At 42.1% G+C, this 13615-nt stretch overlaps 1 long non-coding RNA gene across 1 annotated transcript in view; it reads right to left on the bottom strand.

Moving 5' to 3' along the window:
- Positions 1-803: 803 nt before the first annotated feature.
- LOC132248338 (uncharacterized) overlaps positions 804-13615 on the bottom strand; it is a 90585-nt gene continuing 77773 nt past the window's right edge. The window contains exon 3 of the long non-coding RNA XR_009459512.1: positions 804-1347. This is a non-coding gene — a long non-coding RNA (uncharacterized LOC132248338). The remainder of the gene's footprint in view (positions 1348-13615) is intronic.

The raw sequence follows: 13615 nt of genomic DNA, 5'->3' as shown, positions 1-13615 counted from the left end.
AAGCAAAGATGTGTTAGGGTGATAGCTTTTATTTGACCAACTATGTAGTTGGGATAGGGTTAGGCAAGCTTTTGAATGCAGACTTTCTTCATTCAAAAAGTTGCCTAACCCTATCCAGATGACATGGTTGGTTCAATAAAAGATAATCACCCTAACACATCCTTGCCTCTTGCATCTATTATGGACCATCAGGTTACAACATCACTCTTACACTACCATATTTTATCTACTGGCATTCATTCAGCAAGGTACTTGAGCATGCCCCTAAGTAAAGCAGGCATAGAATGAAACCTTTACAAAAACACAAAAAATCCTGCATACTGGCCATTCTCTGACATTTAGTAAAATAATACCACTAGAAATCTCATTTATAGGTATTGACAACTCAACTTCTCTGGCATAATGGAACTTCCTACCATAAAGATTGTGACTGAGCAGCTTTAGTGCTCTGTCACTTTAAGGGCTGGAGCAGGCAGCTGCCAGGTGGCTAATTGCAATGGCTATTTTCAAACTAAGCCAGAAAGGCAGTAGTCTGGATTAAGCAGCCAAGAAGGTGATATCGGGCTGAGCTGTTCCTGGAACACCTTGGAGGTAAAGGATGAGGATATGGGGAAGAAGGAGGCCTCATCGGTCCCGGGTATGACTTGAAACTGCACCCTGTCGGGGAAGGGTGGCCTGGTGGAGCTAACTATGGCAGGGTAGCTCCCCAGAAATGCCAGGCCAGTTACCTTGTTACACAAATTGCCAATTGCTCAAATTACAAGTGAGACCTTATGAAGGGGAATAAGGCAAAATGCCACATTTATTGATTACATGAAGTAGACATAGAGGTTCGGACACACCACTTATATAGACACACACAAATCATCATGCACAAAACTTATACAGAGGCACACACAAACACAAAACAACTGTTCCATTCAGACATTATAGTTATCAGCAGTAGTTGTTCAATAATGGCACTGGGTGGCCAGCCCAGACCTTATTGAGAGAAGATGCAGATAGCAGGTAGGGTGATTGATAGAAAGATCCTGTAGATAATAGCTTGGTGTGGGGTGAAACAGACGTGTCTGTGCTCCAATGAAGCAGCAGTTGAGAGAGAGACTCACCCAACTTGGCGTTCTCAAAATTCTCTTTTATAGGGATTGGCATCCTTTGTTTTAGTGCTTTGGGGTTTTTCCATACCCAGCTTCTGTTTTTGTGGTTGTTCTTCTCCATCTTCAGCTTATCTCAGCCCAAGGTCAGTTTGGTCATCAAAGTTGGTATCTCAGCCTTGGAGTGTTCTTGCTGCCCATCTGGCAGGATGGGTGCATTCCTTCTCCTCGTTATCTCCTTTGTGCCCTAGGCCTGAAAGGGCCAGGTATTCATTAATTAGTTTACTGACTGGTCACTTACATTTGGTGCCTTGTTGCTTACATAAACAGTTAAGTCTTTTTCTCGCATCTCTGTGTCATTCTCTCACCATTCACCCTTTTACACACAGTCATACATAAAGCCTATGCAGAGTCCATTCACTTACGTTAAGCAGAAAGATACAAAATGGAGTTTTCAAGTTGTTTACAGGACAAGACTAACATGGTTACATTTCACTATTATTACACTCTATGTTAACATCAACTAATTTAATTCAGTTCCTGCTACAACCTCCCTGGTGAAAGGTGAGGAGGGTGCCTGAAAACCCCAGCCCCCACATCCCTGGTGGGTTCAATCTACACAGGAGGAGCCCAGGCTCATGGGAGTCATGAAGCAGGGCCCAGGTCAGTGGAGGGACCAGGAGCAGCACCCAGGCTCCCCATGAGACCCGAGGTTGCAGAGGCCCTGAGAGGGGGTCAGGCACAGCTGTGGCCAACTGAGCCTAACAGGGTGTAAGGCCTCATGGTTAGGGGGCCAGGAATGGCTACAGCCACCTGAGCCCCAAGGGGTGGAAGACCCCAGAGGAGCCCCAGTGAGGGGGCAGTGTGGAGACCCAGTGAGGGGGAACCGAGGGCCCACTACATGGGGCCAGGAGCCCAGTGTGTGTTTGTGTATGTTTGTCTACCTAAAGGAAGAACCCAGTTCAAGTCACTGGAGATAACATCTGTGAGGGCACTGGGACCTCAAGCTCCAGTGGGGAATGCATCCCATGCGAGACTCCGGAGCTTAGGTCCTAGTGCTATCTACCTGGAGGAAACATCAGTGAGGCATGGGACACATGTAGGAATGGTAGGAGTGCGTACTTATTGCCCACTATCATTTGGGTGCACAAAGGGCCGACTCCTGCCTATTTAACATCACAATCATTTATCAAAAAGGTGTGGCAGGTGAATAAGGTGGGCGCTTTGCCCAGAGACAAGGGTGAGGCTGTACTAGCACCAGGCTTGGAACATGCTCTTGTCACAAAGATAAAGCTTGTTTTCACTGGAAACAGAGCTTGGCCTGAAACTGTAGCATGAACTCATAAAAATAGAGAACATCAAAGATATCACCATTTCCTTCATAAAGAACAAGGCTTGTTTCTTTGACGTTGTCTATTCTAACATTGTTAATATACAGCAAGTAGTACATAAACCCCTAGCATTAGTTACTCATTTTCAAGGACACAAGCAAACAAAAAACCCTACTGAAACAATATACTTCAATGCAAATACAATTCTCCCTGGGGGAGCTAAGCGTATTTAGTCTAGAGAAAAGAAGACTTAATAGCAGCCTTCAACTACCTGAAGCAGGGTTTGAACGAGAATGAAGCAAATAACAGAACAAGGAGCAACGGTTTCAAGTTGCAGCAAGGGAAGTTTAAGTTAGACATTAGGAAGAATTTTCTCACTACGAGGGTAGTAAAGCACTGGAACAGGTTACCCAGAGAGGTAGTGGAAACTCTGTCCTTGTGGGTTTTCAAAATCTGGCTAGACAGAGCTTTGGCTGGGATGATACAGTTGGGGCTTGTCCTGCTTTCAACAGGGGGTTGGACTAGATGACCTAAGGTCCCTTCCAACCCTCATTTTCTATGATTTTATGATTTTTTCAGAGACAAATGCCACACGCAGAGGAAGATGCTAGTCAGTTTGCTTTATGCACTACCAGAAGATAAAGTCACAAACTCAGTACTTCATAAACTCAGTACAAGAACCAGATCAGTTGAATCAGAAAAATCTGTTTTTATGATTTTCAACTCAAATTCTAAGGCAAAGATCTGAACAAATTTCAAATCAATATGTCTGTTTTTAGATATTTATATCAGTCTTCATACTTGTTAAGTTTCACAGATTTATTTTATTATTACTATTTTAAACAAGGACCTGGGCCTGCCTACACAATGCTGAGTCCCCACTGAAGTCTGGAGAGGCCTTAAGTGCAAATGAGTTTCACTGGGATATGGAAGGACTTAGCAGGTCACAAGCAGTTCTCAGTTCCTCATAGGACTGAATCTAAAATACATGCCGCAGACCTTCTGTGCACTTTACCGTTTGCAGTGTTTCATTTTACCAGAAAATGAATTCTTCAAGGGTGTCTTTGCTGTAAGTAAAAATATCTGACTCATAAGCCAATATGAGCAGATGGCATTATTCATTCAAATAGCCTTACAACAAGAGTAAACAGTTTAGCCATAAAAAGAATGAAGATCAAACAGATATCATCATTGCCCAAATGGGAATTAGCAAACATACTGCCTTACTTAATGATGAAAACACTGAATACCATAAGGCATTCCTCAGACAAAGGACTTGCTGATTTCGGGTCAGACTTGAGACAGAAGATTTCATTTGTACTACAGCTATTTCACACCCTCCCCCGCTTCCTCCACCCCCAAGCTGACTTTATTATGGTGTTATTACAGTATTGACTAATTGTCACAGGCTTTCATTCCTCCTAACACTAAATACTTTCAGCTTTGACAATTCCACAAGGTTCTGAAAGCACAAAACCTCTCTTTATGCTTGTAGAATATGAAATAGCCCAAACTTTAGTTGTTCATAATTTGAATTTCAGCAATAATGTGAGGTCCCTTGGCTGCGGCTTCTCTAGTAACTTTCATCCCTCTGTGGGCCTTTTTTTTTTTTGAAAGAAAAAGCAAGCTAACTTATGTAGCAAATTTCAAATACCTCTAGGCCTAAATAAATATTAGACGAGGTGAAAACCTGGTTTTATTCCTGTTTTAGAAGATACAATATATATGATTCTCCTGGCAGGAAAAAAAATAGCATTATCTTACAAATAAAATATCCAGAGGATTTACCAAAGGTCAAAGTAAACAACTTTCTAGATAGACTTGGCAATACTCTGGCTTACCAGAGTACCTATTCACCATTGCAGTGCCAGGATGTCTTGTCACCCATGCTTTTTTACCTCTGGTATAGTATGGGATATTTTTTATTTTGTATTCATATAGTGCTTTGTGACTTTAGTATATAGGTTGGAGTTAATGAGTTTTAGGACTCTTTGAAGAGAGAAGCTAAAAACAGATGGATTTCTCTCAAGACAAAACCTTTCTTCCAGGGTCCCTACAGAGAGGTAAGCCCACTATCCCATGTTAAACACCTGTGACAATAACCTTCTGGCCTTTTGATAGGCCTTGATCTCCCAATAATCAGTGTTTCCTCTACTAATTGTGTCTGCTACCCCAAGAATTGCTCTCAGCCCCTCCCCTCTGCTGTTTTTTTCCATTAGGCAGTGCCTGTTGTTCCTGTGATCAGGGACCCGGTCATGAAGAATATCTTGCATTTGAAAGCTTGTCTAACTGTATCCCAACTCCATAGTTTGTCCAATAAAAGATATCTCCTTAACATAGGCCCTCTTGTATAATGTATAGACCATCCTGGCTCCCACATCTCTCTTACACCAAAGTATCCAAATTAACACTACCCCAGGACAACTGGGACTAGTTTAAGTTAACTGTCATTCAAGCTATATGTGTTACTGACTATCCCTGCACCTTTGGTGGAAATCAAAGCCCACGAGAATCAGCTCCAAGATAAACCCTATATCTGTTTTGTAATTGCCTATGGTTTTAAGGACTCAACAACACAAGAAGTTCCTTCCAGTCCCACATTTAAACAGTAGGATGTCCTTTTCCAGTTCTGGCATTTGACCAATCGAAGTACTGGTAGTAAATATGGTTCTTTTAGGCTAGGGACAGAAATTACCCATAAACCAATATAAGTGATTAGAAACAAGTTCAAATCTGTAATGCAACATAAGTTTAGTGCACATAAACCACTTTAAAAATGGCCAAAACAGATTTAAGATAAACCTGGACAGATGTAGTATCAGACTGAACTGATTTAGGTTAAATTGGTTTATTGAACTCCTTTCCCAGTACCCTCCAGATTCAAGTTAACACACAGTCCCTCAGCATCCCAGGATGCTTTGCACCTCCCAGCAAATTCCCTCCCTTGGCTCAAACTGTCTGCTCCAGTGGAGCAGGGAGGCATGCTCTAGCATCCCCAAGCTTCTGGCCTGGGCCACTGCAGGAATGTGGCTGCATTTCTGGAATAAAAAATGAATGTCTGTTCATTTGCTTATCAGTTCAATCTACATAGCTTAGACTAACCTCCAGAGATTTAATCAATTCAGCCTTGGGCTTTTTGATTGTCTGTACTTAGCTTTAGGGTCACAGTTCCAGGGGATGAAATTCAGCTGAGTTGTTTCACCTGGCCAGGTTCCTTGTAGAGGCCCCAAGATCAGGTAGTTGAATTGCACTTCACTGCAGACTCAGCAGTGGCTGAATTGTAACTAAAGCCATTCCACCCATAAGTTACTAATTCTCACAGACTGAATCATCACCATTTGTAGCTGACTATGTTACAGCCTACAAGCCCAACTTCTCTCAGGTACCACAGTATTCATTCCTACATATGTTGGATTACAGACAGTTTGTCATGTCTTTGTATATAACATCAGTAGTAAATCTGAGACATACAGCAATTAAGCACCCACATCTCTGAAATTAGAATGAGTGGTTACCCTGGTATTTTGCATGTGGAGCAATTTACTTGTCTGATATGTAAGTCATTAGGCAGACGAATGAGAGGTTTGTAAATTGAAGCCATTTGAAATATAGGAAAGAAAGAACCTTTCTGCAGCCTGCCTAGTGGGACCTCAGATGATCTTATTGGGTTACCAGGAAAATAAGTTCAATATGAAAACAAGAAAGTATTTTTAGAAGTAACTAGTGACTAAATGTTTTTTTCAAGCACCCACCTGAGACACTGTACAGGGGTCGGGAAATTTAAAAATCAGATTCCTTTTAAGATGTTTAGATGCTACTTAGGCAGCCAAAACACCATTTTAAAAAATTCTAGTGTAAGTGCACCAAGAAATATGTTCTGTTCTTGTAAACTGAAAAAAACTCTGAAATTCAGATGGACTTTAAAAATAAAATAACATAACATAAAATGTTATTGCAGCTGACTAGTAAATTTGTCATTGGCAGATTGTTCTCAAGTTCATATAGTGGTAGTCATAAAAACAGTTCTGCTGTTAGTAATTTTTAATTCATGTTCTATTTAAATAAATTATGAAAAGATACCATCCAAGTTAATTAGTTATACCAATACAGTTGCAAGTTAAAATCACCAACAATTCCTATAGGCAAATTTAATTGACATAAGAAAATGAAGACACTTTATAAGGATTTAATCATTATAATTCAGATTTTTAATCTTATTATAAGAGCTGATGGTTATTTGTGTTTAATTGCAGGTGAATATGTGGTGGTAGAAGATAGGATATTACTCAGTTCTACATAAAGATAACTACAAATACTCACTTGCTGGGAGAAATGTAAACTTCTGAAAATGATTAAGTTTTGATAGAACATAATGAGTCACTTTAGCTGAACTAAACAAAATTATATTAGGGATTCTAATCTACTCATAGTTAAGTCACTGAAATTTATCTACTGCTTTTAGAGGAGCTGAATTGATTCATGGGTCATATCTCTCCATAACATTAGTGACTGAAAGAAGTTTTCTCCTGAAAGTAAGTTTGATTGAACAGTGGTACCTTATTAGCAGGGATCCGGGTTTTCCATTTCCCATGGAAAAATGGAGAAGACCATGGGTTCCCTGTTTTTAACTGGAGAAAACATGGATTTTCCTTTTAGCAGAGAAATCCACAGATTCTCTCCACTTTTGCAAAGAGCTCTTGCAGGCTGGCACAGCTTCAACCTGCAAGAGTTGATTGCAGAAAAAGCGGGAAACCCCCAGCCCTGCCCGGAGAGAGAGGGGGAAGGCTGGAGCCTGAGCCTTTGAGTCAGACAAGGCTGGGCACAGGCTCAGACTTGCCCTTTGCCCTGGAGCCTAGAGATAAGTGTGGCTCTGGGGCAGGGCTGGGGAAGATGGGTGGGGGCTGAGGGAGTGTGGGGTGCTGCTGGCCCCAAGCAGCATGCCACAGCTGGGAGTAGGGCTGGGGGTGAGGGCAGGGGTGCCCCTCTGCAGGGGAGTTTGCAGGCAAGCGATGTGGGGCACAGTGTGGTGATGCCTGCCATGTGCGGGCTGCACACACACCACCCAGCCACCTGCCCAGGGGAGGGGAAGGAGGAGGTTTGCATGTAGCTGGCTGCACAGCTCTGTGGCCAGCTCTGCAGCAGCGGCATGGGATGGTGGCTGGGGGATGGGAGGGGCTCGCACGTGGCGGCCTCTGCTGTAGGGCCATACCAGCAGTGATGGCTGCTGCCTACAAAACCTCTCCACACCACCACGGAGCCATGCCCAGAGCTGTGTGGCTGGCCATAGGGGGCAGCGGCAGTGTGGTGGCAGCCGGGTGGCACACAGCCATCCCCACCACCATCCCACACCATGCAGCAGCCACGGCCACCACCACACTCCTGCTGCCACCGTGCGGCCAGCTGTACAGCTCTGAGCATGGCTCCGCAGTAGCAGTGGGAGGTTTTGTATGCAGCAGCTATCACTGCTGGCCCGAGCTGCCCCACAAGTAAGCAGTAGTGGCTGCTGTGTGCCAGCAGTGATGGCTGCTGTGTATAAAACCTCCCGCTGCCACTGCGGAGCGGTGCCTGGAGCTCTATGGCTGCCGCACAGTGGCAGTGTGGTGGCAGCCATGGCCGCCACACAGCGTGGGATGGTAGTAGGGATGGCTGCATGCCACCCAGCTGCCACCACACTGCCACTGCCCCCTGTGGCCAGCCACTCAGCTCCAGGCATGGCTCTGTGGCAGCAGAGGGAGGTTTTGTAAGCAGCAGCCATCACTGCTGGCATGGCCCCACAGGTAAGCAGCAGCAGCTGCTGCATGTGAGCTCCCCTGCACCCCCAGCCACCATCCCTCACTGCCGTTCCTCTCCCTTCCCTAGGCAGCTGGCTGGGCAGCATGTGTGTGGCCTGCACGTGGCAGGCATCACCACACTGGGCCCCACATCACTTGCCCACAAAGCCTCCGCAGAGGGGCACCCCTGCCCTTGCTTCTGGCTGCAGTGTGCTGCATGGAGCTGGCAGCACCCCCACTTCCTCAGCCCCCAACCATCTTCCCCAGCCCTGCCCCACAGCCCCCAAGCCCCAGTTACCTCTAGGATCCAGGAGCAAAGGGCACGGCTCTGTGATGGCAGCACTTGCCTGCAAAGGTCTGCCAGCCAGCACACAGCCACCACCACCCCACAGCACCGCAGAGCCGTGCAGCTGGTTGTGGGGCATAAACAGTGGTGCAGTGGCAGCCGCTGTATGCAAGTCCCCCTTTCCACCTCCCAGCTGGGCAGTACATATATGACCTGCACACGGTGGTTGCCATCACACTGCTGCTGCCACGCTCTTAACCACTTGCCCACAAAGCCATGCAGGTGGCTATGGGATGGTAGTGCAGGGTGCAGTGGCATAGTTGTGGTGGGGGCCTCCGTGTGTGAACCTCCTGTCAGGCTGATTGGCACATGTGTGGCCCACAGAGTGGCACCCCTGCCCTCACCCCCTGGCCCTGCTCCTGGCAGTGGGCACAGGGGCACACTCCCCCACTTCTTGATCTACCCTCCCAGCACCTTCCCTTTCCCCCACCCTGCCCTGCCCCTTCCCCCCAAACACACTTACCTGCTGGGGTGGGTGTCAGTGTCTGTGTCTGCATGTCTGTGCCTGTGTGTCTGTGGGGGCTGTTGTGAGGGGCATCAAGAGGGCTGTTGAAACTGTGGGGGGGAGTGCAGGGCACCAGCAGCACTGGGGGGGCTGTGGGGGGCTTTTAATTTTTATCATGGATTTTGGGTTTTTAATCAGAGAATTTTCAATTTTTAATCAGAGAAAACCAGGATCCCTGCTTATTAGGCACTAATTGTCAAGCACCGAGTTGCATGGAATTCATTCTTCCAAATTATCATTGATTCACTGAAACAAAATGTAAAAGATAGGGGGAGGAGGAACTAAAGCTGTTTTCTTTACTTTGAAACCTATAAGGAAATGTAAACACTGTTCTTTGTGATCATTTTAACAAACTTTAAAATATTTGTGACTATATTTTATTTATCTTTAGACACTCTTTCCATCCCTCCAGAATCGCTTATCTCAACTACAGCAGGATTTGTCCAATTTGTTTCCCAGGAAGTAATGAGACAGCACATTTTTAATTTTGTCACAAACTGTTTTGGCAAAAAGCAAGTAAAACACTCATTCAACTCTAATTATCAATTAAAGATTAGGAGGCAGTAAGGGGATAGTAAAGACTTTCCTCTTTAATTTTTTTAACCCTAAAGATTAATTTAATGAAAATGCCAGATTCTAATCTTAAATCTCTGGCTTTGCACATAAATTTAATAGATTTTTTTTCCAGCATCATTTTGCTGAGCCTAGTCCAGAAGTTTCCAGCCTGGTCCAGAGAGCAGTGTTGGTATTCAGACTGTTTGATGGAGATCAGTGGAGAACTAATTAGTCAAACGATAACTCCCTGCTTATGGCTCAGAAAATGTTAAAAATGTATTATTTATGGAGTGTATGTGAAAGTAACACATATAAGTAGCCTATGTAAAACTTTAAAATGGTCTATATGACATTATAAAGGAGGAAAGATAATGCAAATGTATTGTGAAACAGTCAAGAGGCAATTCACAAATGTTTCCATATAATCAGAACACTAAGAAATGTGATAAGCCATTCAATTACTACCCACAGGCTCTTGCTAGTAGTTAACATTTCCAATTTGACTTAGCTCCATTTTTCATGATTTTCTTATAGCTAATAAATGTCTGTATAAAATAATGTGTTTTCATTCTTGTGGATGATCAAATTATGTTAAATAAATTTATTACCAGGTATACACATTCTATTCAATTCATGGAGCATGATATTGAAGAGGAAGGAGGAGAAGAAGAGGACTATTTTGCTTATCTGATCAAGCTGAACAAGCTCCCAAAACATTCCCAAATAGAAACAAGTAAAGCAAAGACCCTCCAGGCTACACAGGAAAGACCCTAATAGAGATTCATTATTTAGCCAGATATATCTAGTGATGAATAACCAGTGTAAGCAAACTGTTATGACAACAGCCTATGACCATGGAGATTATGTGAAACTGATTTAAGTTATGATGTAATCAGTTATAAAATATGCATAATAGCTGCTGTAATGATTAGGGATGAATAACTACCAGTAACAAAAGAATTCAACAAAACTATTGTACTTAGATATTTTAAAAACAGAAATAAATCTATTGATAATTTCTTGATCTGCTAGTTAAAACAATCTTGATATGCCTTCACCATTTATCTACATTTCTCCATCATCTTTAGTATCAGATAGTTGTACTATGTTGAGAACTTTATTTTTTTTTTTACAATTATTTTGCAAAATACTGGAACAAAAGCATGACTGTAAAGTTTTATTATTCCTCCTAATGCTCAGGGATCACAGCAAGTCATCATTCAGTTAATATTTTGGAATCCTAGAACAAGCCTCAGAGGATGAAAAGAGCCATTGTGATCTCTTTGTTTTAAGAATTTGCTTTCATATGGCTTACGGCTGGAAAGCAATCATGGCTTTCATCTCCATTTTTTCTGAACTCATCACTTCTATTCATCTAAGCATTTTAACAACTGCAGCAGTGGGAATGTAATGCAGTCTTGAAATGAAAGTAAAACAAAAAAGCAAGACTAGCATTTTAACCAGGCATTCAGGTAAATTTAGGAAATAATAGGTGTCAGTCATTTTTAAAGCATAAAAAGCAAAGTCCAAGTTATTTTATCCTAGCTTAAGCTAACATATCAACAAACAGGTAGCCTATGCCTACAATTGAATTGAAAGGTGTGACTGCAGTCTGTGTACATAAGCCAACTCTAAACTAGCTAACTCAGATACTGATAGAAATGTAGTTGTAACAGAAACATCTTAAATGCAGCCCCTACAAGTCTGTCCAGGATTTTCAATGAATAGTCAACAACTGAGGTCCATGCCACAGCAACTGCATGGTTACTAGTACCTGGGACAGTTCTAAACTAGCCAACTGTGGTATGTCTGTATAAATTGCAGCCATGCTTTTTGGATTGTAATATAGATGTACCCAAGAGTAGATGAAGTCTACACAATGTAGAGGTGCTTTGTGGCTTGTGGTGAGGGAGGGGCCATTTTAAACTTAATATCCGTTTCATAGTTTTTTCTCAGTCACAGGGAACTAGTAGAACTAGATGAACCACCAAGGTTTGGATCCTGAGTGCCACTTAATTATTGGATTTAACTTTTTGTAAACTTGTAATCCCTGAATAATTTTAGATTCAGGTTAAAAGCCACTTGAGATATAGTTCACTTACCTACCTTGTGGTATATTGTAATGGGTTAGCTAATGCGAAAAGATTCTGCAGGATGAAAAAACCACTATGTCTAACACTTAACTGTTATACATATTCATCATTAAGAGCTAATCTTAGAATAAAAAATTACAGAAACATACATTTAGAAGGACATTTTTTGCTCAGAAATGCTATGAATCAATGAATGCACTGAGGCTTGAGTAAAAGAGATACAGCATACCAACAAGGTTACTCAGCTTTACTACCAGAGCACAAACTCTTCCAGAAGATGGGGTCACACTTCCTCCAGCAGCTCTCTTTAGGATTGGAGATTTGGGGATTTCTGGACTAAGAGAATTATAAAAGATAAGCTTCAATAGTAAGGAAAGGCAGTCTGTTCTACCCTCAAGCCTACAGAAGAAGTTACCTTGAAATTCAGCTACCTCTGAATTTTAGCCTTCAGGAGAGAGAGGAGGAGGGAAAGGCTGACAAACCTAGTTTGAAAAGCTGCTTGCCTATAAGCCTGAGAACTTAAATTTTTTTAGTTATGTTCATAATTTATCCACCATTCAGCCCGAGAGCTGTGCTTCCTCTCTGCCAGTACCAATAGGTAACTTTCTCTCTTAGTCAGAACATAGGTGGCAGCAGACAAATGTAGCAGATTTTTTTAAAAGTTGCATAACTTCAGCAGGAATATGGTCAAAAAAGACCAAATGTGCTGTAATTCAATTTTAGTTATAATCCTTGAAGGGCAGATTTTCAAATAATTATGCTTTTAGTTGTCTAAATACATGGATCTATTAGGATTCCAAGAAACACTTAATTGCCTTTTATAGGGTGGATGTTAAAAGATTTCAACAGATGCTTAAAGACCTTTAAAATTCTGTCCCACAATAACTGTCTTTGAGTTGCCCACCACATTAATCCAGTTAACATTACATAAACATTGCTGTTCAACTACTAGCCTCGTTACACTATCAACACATATACAGTACTGTAGTTGTTATTTTTGTCCTCTGGTATTGCAATCAGCTTAAAGTCCTACCCAAAAAATATTATACAATACATAAGGAGGCTAGATGAACACCTTGCTGGGGTCGTTTGACCCCAGTGCTCTTTCCTGCCATGGCAGGGGGTCGGACTTGATGATCTGTCAAGGTCCCTTCCAACCCTACAAACTATGAAACTATAAAGGCTTACTTGTTAAAAAAATACACTACTCAAAATAGAGAGCACAAACAAGTCTCATTCTATGATGGTGAAATGTCCAAGCAGACAGAAAGTATTGTATAGTCTTTTATGAAAAGCACTCAAAAAAGCAGAGGAACTGAACAGTACATATTTCTTCTCAACAAACCTTATATATTTCCAGAAAACTAATATAGTAGCAACTAATCGCCAACATGATGTTTGTAATTTTTATGCCTGGAACTTGCACTAAAATAAGTGATGGAGATTAGTTTTCTGTAAGGATAACTGATGGAGCACTACAGCTCTGACGCCCTGTATACCTGCAGATTTTAGTATAGTGTACAATGCTTTTCCAAACTTGAAATTCAAAACACTCTGCTGGCATTGACTACTAGGTTTTGTTTACATTAGCACATAACTGGAAAAAAATCTAACTGAAGCTGAGTAAGGAATTTCACAGTAGCTAAATAATACCCTTGCATGTGATAATCTGCTGTCAACATTTAAAATTCAGAACAGTTTGAGAGCATGCATCAACATAAACCTGTCTTCAGTTTTTACATTTATATTATCTTCTACTGTATTGGGCTATAACTATGTTAAAGCAAGTTAAGTGACCTGAATTATGAATAGGTACATCTCAGCTGAACTAAGTCCATTACCAGAAAACCAGGTAGTTCACCAGAATGTTACAGCATCAGACTCATAACACACAGGAGATCAACATAGTCTTTTTAGCAT

Source organism: Alligator mississippiensis, chromosome 2, assembly GCF_030867095.1.
Source record: "Alligator mississippiensis isolate rAllMis1 chromosome 2, rAllMis1, whole genome shotgun sequence".
In the NCBI taxonomy this organism is placed as follows: Eukaryota; Metazoa; Chordata; order Crocodylia; family Alligatoridae; genus Alligator; species Alligator mississippiensis.
This window is presented reverse-complemented; position numbering and strand designations above follow the sequence as displayed.